Genomic DNA, 19,958 nt, shown 5'->3' with positions numbered 1-19,958 from the left:
CGGCAACCATGCGCAGAGCCACCAGCAACTCCAGGGGCCGCTCTGCCCAGAGATGCGCCTCCAACACCAGGTGCACAACCAGGTCTGCCCTTGCAGCTCTCCAACCTCCGGGGACCCCAGCTCTTAACAGACCACACTGCCAACAAAAGAAACCCTGCGGAGTCCTGCACAGTCCGGAGCTGATTGCACAGCACAGCTGGGCCACAGCGAAGCAGCGCACTACGTCCAGAGAACGGGGAGCAACAGGGTCTATTCCTAGCACCCACCATGGCCACTGTCTTGGGTCTACAACCTTGAATAAGTCATTAGACTTCTCAGACTGGAATGCCAAGGCCTCTGCTAACTCCCAGGGAGCCTTGCTTTCAGCACTGAGGATACATAATTATAGCAGGGCTCACAAGGTCATTCCGGAACGTGGTGTCTGGCTTCAACAGGTGCAGTCAGGCAGCAGACGAGTTAACCACTGAGCTATTTCGCTTCTGCCATCAGCATTTTTATTGTGTATGTTTGCAAACCTTCCAAAATATGAAGTTAATAAAATTGCTTCTTGAGGCGCTTCTCAGTCAGCTATCATTTTGCTCTTTGTCTACCAGAGTTCTTTCTGTAAACTCAAAACCATATCCCTGGGTTGGGCAATAGCATAATGCAAGGGCAAAGGGGAAGCCCACACTGTCAAGTCAACATAGAACAGCTGTGTCAGGTCAAATGCTTTAAACCAATAGTAAGAAACACATTTTTAATACAGCTGGGCAAATCTGAAGGAGGATTGGGTACTGGAGGATATTACAAGAACTTTAATTTTCTCAGGTGTGAAAATGTGATCTCTTAGAGGTTTTTATCTATGAGAGATAAAATACTAAGTATTTATGGTTGAAGTTATATGGTATCTGAATAGTTTTAAAATAAGAACACAAGAGAGGAGAGAAGATGTGATTGGCAAGATGTTGGTTGCTGATGCTGGTGATGGGTACAGAGAGGTCGCTGATTATTCTCTCTGCCTTGCTATATACTTGCAAAATTCCATCATATAAAGTGGCCAAGAAATGTTTTTTGAAGGACCTATTTACCTGCCGCAAAATCACAAAACTCAAGAAAATGCTACTCACTGAAAACACGGAGAAACCAAAGGTATCTGTCAAAAGTTGTCCTCACTAAAGGCAGAATTTAAGCAAAATAATAAATCAAAGAAATACCAGTGAGATTGCCGAGGAGGGAAAGTTAAGAGTCAGCATGCTGTCTAAGCAAGAACAGGTCTCCAAGACTGGAAGGGTGCCCAAGCTCTCAGAGCCCACCCTGCCCATATTTGAGCTGCATCAAAACGTGGGGGGTCCCAACACCCTGTTAGTGGCCAAACCACTCCAGCTGTCCACAAGTTCCACATCTTTTTCCGCTATGACTTAACGCCCTCAGCTCTTTCTCAGTTTCTGGCAGAGACAGAGAAGAAAAAAATACATATACTAACTTGCCACAAAGCACTTGCAAGGCGGGCTGAAACCCAACTGCAGGGACCTGGCTAAATCCTGCCCCTCCCTGCCCCCCACTTCCACTGCCTCGAGAGAGGAAGGACAAAGGAACTGGGGCAGGCGTGTTTATTAAATCCTACGGTGTTCCAGGTGCCCCCACACCCAGGACTATAGCCCACAGCCCTGCTGGGTTAAGTTATTATTGTACCCATTTTACATCCAAAGAAATGGAGGTTAAGGAACTGGTCCAAGGCCACACGCTAGAAAGAAAGGTTAGGAGACTCAAACCCAAGCCCTCTGATTCCAGTGACCTGGGGAGGAAAAGCACACACAGAGAGTCCCATACCGTTCCACTTCTCCAGTGGTAAAGCTTACAAAACAGATTCCCTAGATCTGGATGAGAAATTACAGGACCCTCTGGGCCACCCTCCGTTTGGTAAACAATCTCCACCACGCCATCTGCACACCCACTCTGCCAAGCCCTGTGGCCAAGAGGTTTTCTCTGTAGAGCATCCAAAGGCTTGACAAGCCCTGCCCAGGCACCGCCCCCCCAGCACCCCCAGTTCTGCACCGAGGAACAAATGTGCCCTAAGGAAACCTCGGCAGACGCTTCCAGCTTCGGTTCTTACCCAGATTATTTTACAAACTTTCCAACTCGTCTCCTAGCTTCCAATATCACAGAGCCAACTGAAACTCCACCTGGTACTGATTTAGTCTCACACAATTGCATTTAGGACACCCGGTAATCTTTCTGAAGTGCACAGCTGATGACATCACTCCCTAACACTCTCCCCACCCCCAACAAAATCAGGCCACAGCCCACGTTCTCACTTCCCACCCACCCAGTGAGGCCCAACCCCTCACCGTTCCTTCAACACTCCTCACTTTTTTATGTCCCATTCCCTCTGCCAGCAACACACGCCCTTCCTCCTTGTCTCCACCAAGGGAACTCCTACACATCCCTTAAAACCCATCTCAAATACCCCATCTTCTGTGAATTCTTTTTTCCCTACAGCATGCTGGACCCATTTGTTAAACAATCAGACCTTCTTTCTTAGGACACTTCATAGGTCCAAAAAAAAAAAAAAAAGTTCTTGTCATCCCTGAGCCTCCTCCTTGGAGTGAACAGTTCTATTCTTCTAGGACTTACAGGTTTCCCCCATTTTCTCAAGTCTCCGGTTGATTGGTTCAGGAAATACCTACCATCCCCAAAACAATAATGGCTCCAATTCCTGCAAATCACATTCAGAACTAATTCAAATGACATTCAGAAGCGAATCTAAGGTGACGTGCACAACCTATGACAGAGAGACACCGTTAGCTCACCACAGGGAGGCGAACTCTGGATTCCAGAGCTGGCCAGAGCTTCACCCGTCCTCCTCACCACCTGCCTGCCTGCTGCGCATACCACGGGCCAAACTTCCACAGGCTACCTGTGCTCCGCCTGTCTCCACGTGGAGGCTGCTTTCTAAAACCACTAACATAAATGGGTTCAAAGTCCTTAACATCCCTCCTACCCCCGAGACACGAAATAAAAGAAATGGGAGCATCTGTTGATGGCCCCTTCCCCCCCCACCCCCAGCTGGGATCCATAAAAAGAAGTTCCCAGTTGAAGAGCTTCCTTCTATCGGCCAGCACTGGTCTCCCATCAGCCAGCACCCCACACACTCCCATGAGTGAACCCAGGCAGAAGACACACTCATTCGAGATGAATTGACCTCCGTTAACACTAACTCACTCGGCAACCTGGAATGGATGCTTGGGAAAAAGGTCCTCAGAGCTTTCTGCTCTTGGTCTGGAAGCCTGGGAGAAACCCAGCGAGGGGCCCTGAAGGGACATGAGGGAGGCGAGCAAAGAGCAGGACAGGTCAGCACAGAGCCACCACCACGTGCTACGTGATGAGAGACACCTGGCCAGTCCTCCAGACCCAGGGCCCCTGGAGTCGGTGCGACAGCAGAAAAGAGCCAGGAACCGCGGCGTCTCCTTTCTGCACAGTGCAGGGGATTTCTATGACCTCGACAGCAGCATCACCAGTGACCCAGGAAGCCTTAGAAGAGCGGAGACTGTGTTACTCAATTTTTCAATTCCCAAAACCTAGCCTAGTGGCCCGTGACTGCAGTTGTTTAAGGAATATGTGTTTAAGGTACACAAGCTGGGGTACCGATGATAAGCTACAAACAACTCCCCTGTGGTCAATTTTTTTAATGCGCCCTGTGATTTTTTTTTTTCTTCTGTGGCTCACACAGATTAATCTCTCTCTGGGCACAACTGTCCTTGGAAATGCCCGTTTACATGATGTGAAAACTCACTTGAATAATGACCTGTCTACTGTCGACACTAAATTGTGTGGCATGAATGCCATTCTCTCAAGACCTAAATAATGCCCCTTCCACTCTACCTTGTCTCCTCCAAGCTAAAAGATATATAACCCAGGTCCCAGAAGGTCTTCAGAAAATGTGTTCCTGGGTGAAATTTTACCCTCTCTGAATTCACAGAACCAAGTTTCTATACTTATTTCAGCCGTCTGCCACATTATAAGATAATGGATGTGGAAAAACACTTTGAAACCTGCCCAACATTTGAACATATGGATGACACGTGTCTTGAATTATTTTGCTCTTCACTTGGTCTTCTCGATGAGATTACAAACTCCCTGAAGACGGCGACCACGTTCTGTACATCTGGGAGTCACTACCACCAGGACAGGGAAGAATGTGCACTTAGAAACGGGGACAATTCCAAGCCCTCCTTGAGCCAAAGACCTTGGCTGCCCCTTCCCACCTTCTTTGAGTTCCAGGCTTCCCTGGGTCACTTGGCACTATTCGCTGCCAGGCCCATGTAAGCACAGCCGGAGGAACAACGGATTCACTGAAATGTCAAACCCCCTCCTCCAGCCCATCTTCTGTCTCTGGGGCCACATGACTTGGCTTAATCTTAACTTCTACCTGCAGTAAGATCTTCCAAGGAATTCAAGGTCAGGGGGACACAGACGGGAAGGAGGGCGTCACATAAATAAGAGTTAGCACAACATGGCTCCCTGCTTAGCTCAGTATTTGAAAAAGCTGGGGTCCGCTGCGAAACAAGGCAAAGATGTTCATGAGGCCACGGCCAGCAGACCCTGCAGGAGCAGGCTGTCAGGAAGAGTGACCCCTCGGGCCACTGGAGCCCGTGTCACTTCGAGTCACCTAGGGATCTCTGGAAAAGACAGGGATGGTCTTGTGACAGGGCCTCAGCAGCAGCTGGGTGCCCAGCCCAAGGAGGCAAGGGCAGCACCCACTGGCATGGCAGGGGTGCTCCAAGGGAGCCAGGGCTCTGGCAAACCCCCTCCCCTTCCCACCCGGTATTGCCAAGCAAACCTTCTCGGAGGACTAGGGACCTCTCCCAGCTCTAAGGGGCCAGGAACAAATTGTGGCCAATAAAAATAAGAAAGAAAAAGCATAAGACACCCAGTTGAAGGATCCAAACGTCCCCAGGAGCCAAGACGATTATGCCTTAAGCCTGTGTAACTCAATCCCAAGCATCCCTCCCTCCATCAAGCATTCATTTCACCTTTATTGTGAGCCATGAAGATCTGCAAAGGATAAGCATTTTCTGTCCTCAAGGAGCTCAGGTTTCTAGGGCAGGGTTCTTAGCCCTTGGTATAGAGGTGAGAAACACAGACTTGGAACTCGGACAGCCTGGGTCAAATCCTGGCCAGGCCACTCACTGGCTGGGTGACCCTAAGCACTTTAATTCTCTGTGCCTCAGTTTCCTCATCTGCAAAATGCAGACAATGTCTGCAAGGTACCTTGTGGGGTTACTCTGAGGAGCGAGCTAACACAGGCAAAGTGCTTAGACCAGGCACATAGTAGGCCGTACAGAAGGGTTAGCTGTTCCATAAGCAAGCAGTACAAGCATTATTCGCTCATAGTTATTAACCCACAGGACATGGGTGACCTTGAAGGGAAGCTGATGAATACCTTCGGATTGTGTTTATGATTTATGCACCCACGCGCCCAGGTTTTCAGAGGATGATGTCCATAGCTTTCCTCAAATTCTCCCAGAAGCAAAGCTGAAGGAAAGCTCAGTGAGGTGGGGGGACCACAGGGCAAGTGCAGGAGTTACACGGCCCCGTGCCCTCACTTTAACCAAGCAAAGGGTAAGAGCCAAGTAGCCCTGCCCAAGAGAACTCCCTGCAATGACAGAAATGTTCTCTATGTACGCTGTCCCAAAATATAGCCATCAGCCACGTGTGGCTACTGGGCACTTGAAGCTGTGGCTAGGGAGACGGAAGAACTTTTAATTTTATCGATTTTAGAACTTGGTCTCTAAGTAGCCCCATGTGGCCAATGGCTGCCATTCTGAACATCACAGAGCTAGTCAGGGTGGGGAGGGAAACATTGCAGGCAGAGAACAGAGAACAGAATGTGCAACAACGCAAAACACTCCATGACGTATCCAGAAGCTGGGAGCACAGCAATAACATGTACCCAGCACCTGGGGGTGGCGGTGGGGCGAGGGAGGGGGCGCGCAGTGGCACAGTACAGAACACACAGGGGCCAGAGAATGAGCGCCAGGCCAGATGGAAAAGCCCTGCGAGCTGCACTTAGATCTGGGCTGGACACTGGACACAGACGTGCTGTGTCAGGGTTCTCCAGAGAAAACAGAGCCCAAAGGACGTGTACTCAGGCAGATCTCGTTCTATGGCGCTGCACTTTACTGCGCTTCAAAGATACTGCGTTTTTGTTTTTGTTGTTTTTTTACAAATTGAAGGTTTGTGCCAACCCTGCATCAAGCAAGTCCACTGGTGCCATTTTTCCACAGCATCTGTTCACTCCATGACTCTATCACATTTTGTTAATTCTCCATATTTCAAACGTTTTCATTTTTATTATATTGAATTGCTACAATCTCATGATCAAATTTGAACCAGTGAGGAGTTGCTTCTTAGGGATGAGCAAAGACAGCAGTTTCTTGAGATGGCATCTACTCCTGGTGCAAAGGCTAGGAACATGGCTGATATGATGACAAAGGATTTGGAATATTTCATAAACTTAGTTGATAAAACAGCGGCAGGGTTTGAGAGAAATCAACTCCAATTTGAAAGAAGTTCTACTGTGGGTAAAATGCTATCAAACAGCATCACATGCTGCAGAGAAACTGTTCATGAAAGGAAGAGTCAACCAATGTGGCAAACTTCACTGTTGTCCTTTTTTAAGAAATTGCCCCAGCCGCCGGCAACCACCACCCTGATCAGTCAGCAGCCATCATCATCAAGGCAAGACCCTCCCAGCAAAAAGATTACCACTTGCTCAAAGCTCAGATGATAGTGAGCACTTTTTTTTTTTTTTAGCAATGAAGTATTCCTTAATTATGGCATGTACCTTTTTAGACATAATGCTATTGCACATTTAATAGACTACAGTTTATGGTAAACAGATTTTATATGCAGAGGGAAACAAAAGAATTCACTTGACTTACTTTATTGTGACATTCGCTTTACTGCAGTGGTCTGGAACCAAACCTGCAATATCCCCAAGGTAGGTCTGTTTACAGAGGAAGAGATTTATGTTAAGTAATCAGCTCATGCAGTCATGGGGCTGGCAAGTCCAAGATCTGCAAGGGTGGGCCAATAGGCCCAAGACTCAGAGAACAGCTGATACTTCCAAGTCCAAAGGCCATCTGCTACAGAATTCTCTGTGAGGGGCACCTGGGTGGCTCAGTCAGTTGAGCGTCCAACCCTCGGTTTCGGGTCAAGCAGGTCATGATCTCAGGGTCGTGAGATCAAGCCCCATGCCAAGCTCCATGCTCATCGGGGAGTCTGCTTGAGATTCTCTCCCTCTCCCTCTACCCCCTCCTCCCACTCACTTGCTCTTTCAGATAAATAAATAAATCTTTAGGAAAAAAAAAAAAGAATTCCCTCTTGTTCGGAGGATGTCACTCTTTTGCTCCATTCAGGCCTTCAACTGACTGTATGAGGCCCACCCACATTATGGAGGGCAATCTGCTTTCCTCAGATCCCACCGGTTTAAACGTAAGTCTCATCCAATAAAAGCCCCCACAGAAACATTCAGAATAATATTTGACCACACACCCGGGCACTGTGTGACCCAGCTAAGCTGACACATAAAATTAACTATCACATGCACTAAAGTTTTCGGAGAACTATCAGAACTGAATCTGGCAAGATTCAGTTGGGGGGCAGTGGGGACAGATGACCAGGGCACTAGAAGGCAGGAATACGAGTGGAAGGCCATTTCAGTCATCCAGGTCAGACGTCAGGGCTTCTACCAGAGAGGTGGAAATGGGAAATGAGTCATTTAATTAGCATTTGTTAAAAGAAAGTATGAATGGATTCTGTGACTTGACACAACACACAAAACACAATTACACCTTCATGGGAAGCTACAATTTCCTCATAGGTCTCCAACACAATATAAAGGACAGGAAGTTTTTTCACACACCATAAAGGGAGGGAAGTGACCCAGCAGAGAGAAACAGGGTTGACTGCATTTCCCTACTCTGAGGAGTCCTTGGCCTGCTCTGTGGGTCACACCTGCCCTCCTCTAACTCTGTCCAACCCAGAGCCTTACTGGAAGATAGGTAAACTAGAGCCCAGACATGGCACAGTTAGCTGCCTCCCAATATCTACCCTCCCCTCCATCCTTAGAAACAACCCTGCTAGCCAAAAAAACTAAGCCAAGCCACCCGTGCAGCTACCCACGACTATGTGACTAGGTTCCAGCAATGAAACGGAAGCAGGGTGTTGTCTGAGAATTCTCAGTAGACTCTTTAAAATAGAAGGGGAATACTTCCCTTCCCCATTCCTCTTTTATCCCTTTTGTTCCGAAATGCAGATGTGACAGCTGGAGCTCCCGGAGCTATCTTGGGCCATGAGGTGGATTTGAGATGGACACATAGGACTGAGCAATACATAGGTCACTGGGTCTCAGATAACCATGGAGTCACAGCACCAGACTACACTAGACTGCTTGCTTCAGGTCTTCTTCCAGGTGAGAGAACATATCCTAGTGTGTGCAGGCCATTGTTTTTGAGTCCTTGATTGTTTGCAACCAAATGCAATTCCTGGTTCTTGTAAGAAGAGGCCGCTTTCTGTGCATAAGGCGATGTAAATTTCATGATTTCAGGCTATAGAACTTAGGGGCTGGCATGAGGCCAGACAGAAGAGGAATGTACAGAAACTCAATATAGTGCCTTCATCTTATGATTTCCTTCCAACTGCTCTTTAAGAACCCACTACAGATACCTTCAACCACCTTGGTTGAGTGCTCAGGTCAGTATAAAAACAGACCTCCCCGTGTCCTCTGTGTAAAGTGAATCTTCACTTAGCCTGACTCTGAGATCAAGAGACTTAAATTCAAAGAATGAGAGAACCTTAGGAGATCGATGCACCATGACTTTTAGAAATAAAAAAGGTCCAGCATCTTCTCTGCACTATGGTGCTTTGCCAAAGGGCTGGGGAAGGCGCTTGAGGCTGGTACGAACTAATAAACAAATGGTATCCTCGTTGTACTTCCATTTACCCCACTTCTTCAAAGTGAAGTATACAAAGTGAGGCTTCCTAAACAAAGCTGATCATTGCCCTAAGTGCAGCAAAGAGGCACTCTTTCCCCTGGGAGAATGCAAGCTCCCTGGTGCCTGGCAAAGCCTGAAACTGAAAACTAAATAAACAAACATGAGTAAATGATCAAAGTAACTAATAAAGACACTCAAGAATGGGGGGAAGAGGAGAAGTTCGAGGGAGGCAGACACCAGGTAGTGCCTGGATAAGTCAGGGCAAAGAGTGGCTGAGGGACCCACATTCGGGAAGATCCTTCAGAAGAGACCTAGTTCATGTGGACTGTCCATGGAGCCGTTCAGAGTTCTGTCTGGAGCCGACCAGCTCTTTGCCATCAAGATGGTAAGGTCAAGGGGGGCAGTGTTCATAGACTCAGCCACTTTTCTCAGAAACCCCATTTCAGCGCCTGGGTGGCTCAGTCGGTTGAGCGTCTGACTCCTGGTTTACACTCAGGTCATGGTCTCGGGGTCGTGCGATCAAGCCTGGCGTCGGGCTCCACACTCGGCACGAGTCTGCTTGAGATTCTTTCCGTCTTCTTCTCCCTCCCCGCTCTGCCCCTCCCCTTCTTGCGCTTTCTAAAATAAGTAAAATCTTAAAAAAAAAAAAAAAGAAAAAGAAAAAGAAATTCCATTTCTTCCTGGAAACACTAGGCTTAGGAGTATAGAACTGTAGTGTGAGATGTTGATACTCTCAGTTGTACTGAACACTCCTGCATATTCATTCACTTGTACCTGCCCAAGGCTGCAGGCTAAGGAACAGAACAGCACAGCGGGACCAGAATCCTTCCCTCCACAACAACACATGCTATAAATTCAGGAACCTGAGAGGGGGTGGCTGACTCCAAAACAACTTTATCCATCTGGCTGATGACTCAACACAGCTCCCCTCCTTTGTAGGGCTGCTAGATTTAGCAAATAAAAATATAGGACTCCCAGTTAAATTTGATTTTCAGGTGCATGACAATTTTTTTAGTTTTACATAAGTCCCAAATATCACATGAAACAAGAGATATCCTAAAAAAAAAAAAAAAGGGATTGGAAATTCAAATTTCACTGAACATCCTGTATTCCATCTGCTGCCCCTACCTCTGCTTTACACCCCACAAGGACATCCCACCACACACACATGAACACCCTGGCTACAGCCTGCACTTCCCTTACGGGGATGAATGTGGTCCCTTCACACACCTGTCGAGAAGCTCCTACTGGGCCACAAACACCGAGCTGGGAATCCGCACTCCACAATGGGAAGCAGATTATCCCAAGACAGCGGAAGGTTTCTAAAGCAGAAGTACTCAAAGGTCCAGAGTCCATAAATACTTAAGCCTTATCACACATCTACTTAGTGTGAATAAGGCCATCCGATTCTTCGGGGTAGATGTTCACAGAGGGAAAGGGTGAGAATATGAAGTCACCCTGGGAGGGCAGGGGAGGGGGAAATGGAAGAGAAAAGAAGGAAAGCAGAGTGGGCAGAGGGTGGATCCCCAAGGTGAGGAAAGGGAATGGAGACGTAAGCCAAAAGTGCTCAAGAGAAACATCATCATCTGTCCGGGACCAAACCTCGTTACCTGACAGCATAAAAAGGCCTATCCATGTTGACAACACTCGTGGCAAAAATACATCCCATACTCGAATCTCCTTCAGCTGAGAAATCGGTCACCCTGCCACCCCTTCCAGGGAACACGACTGGTTTACAGAGGGGGAAGGAAGGGACGATTCTTAACGCAATCATTTTATTGAAGACGGAAGGAGAGAAAAGAAGAGACATATCCAAGGAGCCTCATGATTTCAAATACAGTACAAAACTCCACATCCCCCACTAACCGCTAAACTGCCTTGACAAACCACCTCTGTCGGCTTCAGGCAGCATGCTGCCCACGAAGTGGCACTTACTGGGCATCAAAGGCAAAGGGGACAAGGGACAGGGCACGGCCCCTGACAAAACCCCCAACTTACAAGGTAATGGGGGGGTAATACCTCCAGCTTCATATTGCTTGGCTCACACCCTATTGCAACCAGTCCCCCACAGATGGCCAGGCAGGAAAGGGTCAAAGCAAGTGGCCCATTGCACCACACGAAGAGAAAACCTCAAGATCAGCAACACTCCTGCTCCAGCCCCAGTAGAGGATGCCTACTGCAGAGCCAGCCAAGCAGGAGGTGCAGAGGCTCCAGCGAGGTGAGCCCTTCCGACTTAAGCCTCAAGACCTCCCCCATGTCAGGAGCCTTTGACCTAGGTCAGAAGCTGCCACAAACCGTCACCCCCGCTGGCCCTCACTGACCCCATCTTGATCAAGCATCTAAGCTTCCAAAATGCAGCTGCTTCTTTGCCAGGACCTCCAAGCAAGACTGCAAGGCAGGATACAGTCTTACAGGCAAGGGGGAGTTAATAGTCCATTCCCCTCTCTTGCTGTAAATCAGCAGGGGCTCTGCTCTGGGACAGGTGCCCCATCGTTTACCGCCTGCCCTTACCGTGGGCAGCAGGGATGACGTGCTTCCCAGGAACCGGCCTAGGGCCGCCCCGTGGGAACACGATCAGGGCCACGGGGAAGGACGTCACTGACCCAGACCTCCTCACCCGAGTCCCACATGAGAGCTGCCACCCAGGCAGGCCAGCGGAAATGATAGTGACCGGGAAGAAGGGAGGCACAATGAAGCTGCGCTCGAGTCCCAGAACTAGGAGGGCATGCCACGAGGGGAAGGAGTTTCAAAGGGCCCCAGACTGCTTGGAACAAGAGCCTCACAGTTACCCCGGGGCAGAAAAGACAGGGGAACAACTGCACAGATGAGCTCAACTTCTTCTTTTGAGCCCTCCACGTCTGTTATTGCTCCAACCTGCCCCCTAAGATGTGTCAGTGTGCCGTTCAGGCTTTCCGATTGTCACGAAATGCCTCAGGAGGGCCAAGCACTGGGCGGCAGCCAGAACTAGGCAGATGCGTGGGTTCAAATCTCCGCTCCTCTCCTCACCAGGTGGGTGATCTGGGGTGCCGCTTCCCCTCCCCGAGTCTCACTCAGTACCCCCTGTCTGACCATGACAGTAATGCCACCTTCAAGTCTGCTGAGCAGACCCAGAGAATGTACATAAGGGACCTATGACTCCACAAGCCTGGGGACCTAGTAAATCCTCGATACGAAAGGACATAGAGGGCCCCCTGAATAACTCAACTTCTCTCCCTCACTTTCCAGCCCTGCAGAACTTAAAAAAGTACCTCCCTCCTACACGTGAAGCATTTAGAAAAGTGCCTGGTATACAAAGACTGCTCAAATTCCTCTCCTCTCCCTCTTTCCCTCCAGCCTGAATCTCTGACTCCCTTCTCTCCACACACGTGCTCCCATATTGACTCCACACCACCTCCATATTGACTCCCAGCTCCCCACCTCCAACCGGCCCTATGTCCTCGCCTGTGACGTTCCTACTGCCACACCCCATCACAGCTGTAACGTTCAGGAGGGTGAGCTCACCACCTTCTCCCAAAGCTGGGTCCCCACTGTCCACTTCCTACTGGCATTCAAGCTATTCAGGTCAAAACCCTGGAGTTCCCTGTGACTCATTCTTGACCGCTGGTTAACCACTAAGTCTGTTAAAGCTTCCCTTCACATTCTCTCAGATTAAGCCACGACACCAGAAGGGTTTATGCAAAGGCCCAAGTAATGGTCTTTGGGCTCCAAGACCAGTTTCCTCATCTGTACTACAGGGACAAACAGGAAAGATAAATGACAACCCCCCCATCCCACCCCCCCACACACACAGAGCAGTACACATGGTGCCTAACACATAGTTAGATCTCAAAAGATGGTGCCGCCATTAACCTAAGACACAATATTTAGTATCTCTGTCTAATTACCATCTCAAACAATGTTAACTCCGCACACATAAGAGCCCACGGTGGCTTCTCTACAGCTTCTCAACCCAGTCTGGAGGTACTCCCTCAGTTGGCCACCATCCTTCCCCATCTGGGCCTTCAGCTCCCATAGGCTCCCGTTCCACAGCCCTTCAGCTAACACACTTACCCCAGGTTATGCCCACACGGGCTTCTCTCCCTCAGATCTCGACTCTTTCGTCTTTTCTACCCAGACTCTCTCTTGCACTTTGGGGCTCCAGTGTGCCTTTCTGCTCAGGCTTCCCCCCCACTCCCACTCTCTAGAGTGACACCTCACCCCACTGGCTTCTTCGACACAATATCTACACCTGGGCCGTGGGGTTCAGTTACCTAACAAATGAGCCTCTCCCTTGGGTGAGTACAAATGGTCCCCGTTATTCACAGATTCCACATTTGCAAATTTGCCTACTCGCTAAAACTTATTTGTAATCCCAAAATCAATATTTACAGCACCTGCAGGATCTGGATGCACACAGGGTAGCAAAAACAGTTCGGTCACTCCACATGCGCCTTGCCGGCTGCAGCCTAACCAGGAAGGCAACACTCGGCCTTCTTGTTGCAGCTCTCACGCTGTAAACAACTGTCCACCCTGTCTACTCAGTGCCACATTTCTCACACTTGTGCTTTTTGTCGGATTCAGCTGTTTAAATTGGCCCCCAAGCCTAGTGCTGAAGTGCTGCCTAGTGTTCCCAAGTGCAAGAAGACTACGACGTAGATGCCTTATGGAAAAAATATGCTTCATTTTTACATAAGCTTCATTCAGGCGTGAGTCACGGTGCTGTTGGCCATGAGTTTAATGTTAATGAATCAACAATACGGTACATCCAGAAAAAGGAAGAGGAAATTTGCAGATCCCCACAAGAAGCTGCTCCAGTAAGTGCTAAAGTCAAGTCCACAGTGCATGAGGAAGCTACAGAAAAGTGGCTAATCTGTGGACTCCATTTGGTATCAAAGCATGGGAGATCATGACCAATTAAAAAAAACATAGCGAGCAACACTGTGATGCTGAGAGCCAAATAAATATATGATCATGTTACCTAGGGTCGGGAAAATGTTCAAACCTCCTTGGCTAGTATTATAAGGAAGTACTGTATATAATTAGTTACTTGGAAGAAATATATATTAAATAAGGTGTCTCTGTTTTTTTTTTAAGATTTATTTATTTATTTGAGAGAGAGAATGTGCACACAGTGGGGAGAGGGAAAGAGAGTCTGAAGCAGACTCCACGCTGGGAACGGAGCCTGACACGGGGCTTGATCTCACAACCCTGGGATCACGAACTGAGCCGAAATCAAGAATATGTCGCTTTGGGCGCCTGGGTGGCTCAGACGGTTAAGTGTCTGCCTTCGACTCCGGTCATGATCCCAGGGTCCTGGGATCGAGTCCCGCATCGGGCTCCCTGCTCAGTGGGGAACCTGTTTCTCCCTCTCCCTCTGCCTGCCGCTCCCCCTGCTTGTACTCGCTCTCTAATAAAAAATAAAAAGTCTTAAAAAAATAAAAAAGAATATGTCGTTTAATCGACTGAGCCACCTAGGGGCCCCTAAATAAGGTGTCTTTAAACACATACATGAAAGAAGGTTATGTATGGATCAGTTGATGAAAATGTGACCAGAGGCTCTCAGGACCCTGACCCTCTATTTCCCCTAGGAGCAATGCTTCAATAGGATGCCTCTCTAATTCAGCATTGGTAGTGACTTTGGAAAACCTAACTATTGTAAATAATGACAATGGACTGTAATAACGTATGCCTTAAAATCACCTTGCTTATATGTATTGACGGGGTTCCTGGAGGATACGGACCACATTTATGCTCCACAGTGGCCAGCACAAAGGGGAGATGCTGAGAAAATACTTTGAGAAACACTTTTACTCGCCAATCCACTAGCCCACTGTAATCCAGTCTCGCTCTAGTTCTCAAATGGGGGGGGGGGAACCCACACTTTAAGTCTGATCAAAAGATTCTACTTCTGCCCAAAACACCCCACCCCACATACTTTTATGAGACTAAGAGTGGAATGAATACCAGCTCCACAGTTAGGCTCTTTGTTCTGTTCTGTCCCTAAAACAAGGGCCTGACCATTGGTAGGAACCTAGTAAATATCTGTTGAGTAAAAGAAAATGATAAATTCAAAGGAAAAAAATACCCGAACAAGTAAAGAGTAATAACCCATCCCTGACATATCCTTGAGTTTAAGTCCCCACTTTGTGGAACCTAGCCCTCTCCTTCTCCATTTATGGAGGGCCTTCTGCAAACAAAACCAATGTCTAGAATTTCCCAACAAAGAAAGACTACAACGCTCTGTTCCTCTATGATTAACATAAGAATTAAAGGGATTATCTGATGCATTTGAGCTGTTTCATTTCATGGGAAACATAACTCTCCATCACTCAAGACCCTCACCACATTGTCTGCTAGGGCTTACAGCACTTGCCATCCGTGAAAAAGTCAGTCAGATATTCCCCCTCATCACTCTTGATCCTCTGGCACACTTTACCCCCACAGGCGACTCAGCAGTTACCTGGGGTCACCCTCCAGTCCTCAAATTCTTGACATTTTACATATCTCCTCTCAGCCAGCACAGGACTCTTTCTGCCATCCAGCAGTTTCTAGCATGGTGGTCTTTTGTTGTTAAGGCAGCAGATTCACCATAGAGACACAACATTTGATAGCAAAATACATCTGGAATAATAACTTAGATTCTTTTTCTTTGATCCAAATCTTTACATGTACTAGTTCAACCCCTGTTGTTAAGTTGCATAAATGGCTACAATACTTTGCGGGTGCTTTGCGGTGGAGTTTTTTCCCCCACCTCTTGAGTTTGAACTTTCTCTACCCAACAGGACATTAAACCAGTGCGATGTAGGCAGAGGCTTGAAAAGGGCTTGTTCTTTTTATTCCTGGAATCTCCACACCACAAGCAGCAGCCCTTGCTGGCCTGCTGGATGAGATGCATGTGGTCCAGTCAACCAGGGAAGCCTTAGCTGACCACCCGCCAAGTGCCTGACAGATAAAGCCATCGGAGATCAGCCAGCCTCCAAGGCAACCCACCAGCTGATTACATACGCATGCCATCAGCCAAGCCTGAGATCAGAAAAACTGACCAGCAAAATCATGAGCTAAATAAGTGTTTTAGGCCACTAAGTTTGGGGTGATTTGTGTCCCAACAAATGCTAACATACACGACTCCATTCTACAGATGAAGAAACTGAGGCACAGAGATTCAGGAACCCACCAAAGTCCCACGGTAAGTTGGGATTCAAAGCCAATAGGTCTGGCTCAGAGGCCAGGCTTTGCCAGTTGTCCTACAGCTAAGTCACTCCACAAGCTTTAAATGTCTTCCCACTCGCCTACCTTCCCCAAAGGAGCTTATGTGTGGGGCACAGATTTACATGGCCCCATAAACACAAAACAGGGAACTTCCGAATAACCCTCACTATTCTGCATGTCTGTTGCTCTTCAGGTTTGCCAAGTCTTCTGACACACTGCAACTATGTAAAAACAATGAGCGCTGCCCAAATGTATTCATCAATGGATGAAGGAACAAAATGTGGTGTATCCATACAACAGAATATTACTCAATCTTAAAAAGGAATGAAATTTTAACACATGCTACAACATGAACGAACCCTGAAGATGTTAGGCAAAGAGAGATAAGCCAGTCACAGGACAAATCCTGCATGATTCCATTTATATCAGGTACTTATTCATAGGGACAGAAAGTAGAACCCTGGTTGCCAAGGGCAGGGGATTGGAAGGAACGGGGCACTGGCATCTAATAAGCACAGAGCTGCAGTTTGGGAAGATGAAAAAGTTCTGGAGATGGATGGTGGTGGGCGTGGCCCCACAATATGAATGTACTTAATGCTGCTGGATTACACACTTCCAAATGGCAAAATGTATGTTCTATAGTTTCCTCACTCTTTAAAAATAAGAAGAAAGGGCGCCTGGGTGGCTCAGTCGTTGAGCCTCTGCCTTTGGTTCAGGTCATGGTCCCAGGGTCCTGGGATCGAGCCCCGCATCAGGCTCCCTGCTCAGCAGGAAGCCTGCTTCTCCCTCTCTCATTCCCCGCTTGTGTTCCCTCTCTCGCTGTGCCTCTGTCAAATAAATAAAATCTTAAAAATAAATAAATAAATAAGCAGCCGCAGCAGCATGGGGAGCGGCAGCGCTAAAAATGACAGGCCCAGGGTCACTGCTAGACAAGTTAGAGCCCAGGGAGCGAAGCAAGCCAGAAACACTCTCAGCTGTTCAGGCTTTACTGAGTCACACAGCTCCGCCCTCTACTCAGAACATCCCCTGCCAAACACTGAAGGCCACGTGAGCTGACAGATATGTCAAAGCAGCCTTACAGACAAGCTCCAGCTCAAGGACAAAAGCCCTCAAATCCATCAAAGCCAGTTCCCTGCCCCCACCCCAGCCGGGCGTCGGGGGGCTGTGTTCTATCTCCTCTCTGCAGAATTTGGGCTGGGTTTTCACCCTCACAGGACTGGATCTGACCCATTCCTGATCTGACATGACATCGGGAACAATAAAGTTAATGCAAATTTTTGATAAGCAAATAGAATTTCTGCTGGCCCAATAATTACAAGCGTTTGTAAACTCTGGAAAACGAAGCTCTTTAAGTCTTTCCACTGGGACTCTGGATGGATGCACATGGGCATTCAGACAGCAGAAAACCACCACTACAGAATAATCTCTTACACAAAAAAAATAAAAATAGGAGATATACATCAAATATTAACAGAAGACATGGAGACTTATTTTCTTCATTTATTTTCAAAGTTTTCTACAACAAAAAGTTTCTTTAATGGAGCTGAAACCTAAGCTCATGCAGGGCTTCTGGGGTCAAACACACACGTTATCTCACTTAAATCCTAAAGACCACCTCACGAGAGAGCCAAGGCTGCTCCAGTAACCAACCCTATCACATAGACAAAGATGCAGAGGCCCTGGGAACATAGTGCCTCCTGATACACACTAGAAGCAGATGTTTTGAAGGCATTCCTGAGACCGTCCCTGCTGTACACAGCCAGAGGGTCCATAAATATAGAAAGGAAAGGGGTGGGGATGAGAGAGAGAAAGAAAACAGGAAGCCCCACTTGGCAGCCACTGGACGGGCGCCGCACCCCCTTCACCATCAGGAAGGTCAGAGGATGTGGGTGCACAAACAGACTCACCACCTGGCCCGAGCCCAGACAGCCCACCATGTGCGCAGATGAAATGTGACATCCGCACCCAGCCTCAGCCTTTGAGCGTCCTTCCAGTTCCTCGGCTACAGACCAACAAAGTCCCTTGGGGTTGAAGGGTAGGGGTCACTCTGGGCCTTCCCCACCCTTCTTCCTGCCCCACCTGCAAGAAGGCAGGGGTTCCTTTAACAATCATCTTGGCCTCTGCTGGCTGACAGTGAGTCAGTCACCCCCAGGGTCTGGGTAAAATCTCAAGAGACCTGATGACTCAGTGGCTCACCCACAGAACTCCATAATTGTCACGATCATTGTCCATACCAGCCAAGAGAAGGGATGAGAGGAAGGAGCAATGCCATAGGTCACAGGTGCCCAGCAGCGGGACCCTGCCAACCCAGCTCCCTCCTACCACTTTCCCCATCAGAGAGGATTTGGGTACAGAAGAGAGTGGTGTGAAACCTACCCCAGATGTGTCACAGACAACTGGGGACCTACCCAGCATGAGATTTAAATGTACCCAACCCAGACAAAGCTGGATTTACCAGCTGTGTTCCTACCCCTCTGCTCACATGGCCACGTAGCAGGTAAGTTGGGAGTCAAGGGCAATGGAAGAAACACTCAGAATGCCAAAGGCGGGCCAGGAAGAGCATGGGCTCTGCTGGTGGCCTACCAACTCGTCGTTCATGCATCTGTTCAGGCGTTCATCGCAGAACTGCACTATTATAAACAAGTAAACCATAACAAGACAGCTGGACAGAGCGCTACGGAGAAATGGCAAATCAAGGAACGAGGGATGGGGGTGCTAGAGATGGCGAGTGGCAGTTACGTCAATGGTAGCCCAGGAAGGCCTTGTTGATAAAGTGGCATTGGAACAGAAACCTGAAGACAAGGAAGTGGACCACGCAAGTTCTGGGGTTAAATCAATGACAAGCAGAGGGACCGGGAAGTTCAAAGACTCTGAGGTGACAGGACTACAGCCAACAGTGGACACCTCCCACCAGCTGGGGCCAGTGACCTAATGGACCAACCTCCAGCAGTCCCTGAACCACAAACGCTCCTTTAGCCAGCTCTGTGCCGAAACCCAAGCTCCAGGGACCAGGTGGGGAAACGTCTGCCATAACTCCAAGAGCTTGGTTTAACAGACCACTCTTAATCATCCTGAGGCACGGGCATGTGGGTGGTTTTAACGGATATTTGTGGGCTCCAGAGAGGCAGAAGGCAACAAATTCAAGCATTGAAGACCTTCAGAAAAAGAGATTTCATAATCTCCTCAGCATTCCTCAGTGCTTACATTTAATTATCAGAAATTTCTTCTCAAACCCTTCATGCTGCAATTTTACACCAAGAATACTTCTACTCTGGGCTACATGGCGGTGGGGTGTGGGGGGGGAACAAGACATCCCCAACTTGGGGTGCACCTGAAAGACTGTGGGACACAGGTACTTTCGAGAGACAGCACCTCAGGGTTCTGGAGCTCCCGGGCACTGGCCAGCACCTTTTGAGAAGGCTTCATTCCCTGGAAAGCCAGAGGCCTGGGCGGGGCCCAGAGAAAGGTAGAAAGCAGGGGGTGGCTGCTCAGAGCTTGCTGGAGACCAGTGAGTAATTGGCACTTTGATGTACAACGCCATGCAGCTGGCCAGGGAAGGAGACAGGGTTCAGGCAGCTATTCTGTCTAGGAACAAGCCAACATATCTGGCAGGCTCCAAACAGAAAGCTCAGCTCAGGGTTCAGAGTGTGAAACCCAAAAACATACCTAGGATCTCGGTAGAACCACCACAGCCATCAAGGGGATCCCCTGATGAGAAACTGGAGAGGTGCATGGAGGCAGGGCAAAGGGGAAGAATGCCCAACTCCTGGCCCCTGACCCTCAATGGGTCTG

General features: G+C 48.5%; 1 protein-coding gene across 1 annotated transcript in view; it reads right to left on the bottom strand.

Moving 5' to 3' along the window:
- SH3BP5 (SH3 domain binding protein 5) overlaps positions 1 to 19,958 on the bottom strand; it is a 72,241-nt gene that overhangs the window by 24,783 nt on the left and 27,500 nt on the right. The gene's annotated exons all lie outside the window — the stretch shown is intronic.

This window comes from Zalophus californianus, chromosome 1 (assembly GCF_009762305.2).
Source record: "Zalophus californianus isolate mZalCal1 chromosome 1, mZalCal1.pri.v2, whole genome shotgun sequence".
Taxonomy (NCBI): Eukaryota; Metazoa; Chordata; class Mammalia; order Carnivora; family Otariidae; genus Zalophus; species Zalophus californianus.
Note: the sequence above shows the minus strand (reverse complement) of the source record. Positions and strands in the feature narration are given on the sequence as shown.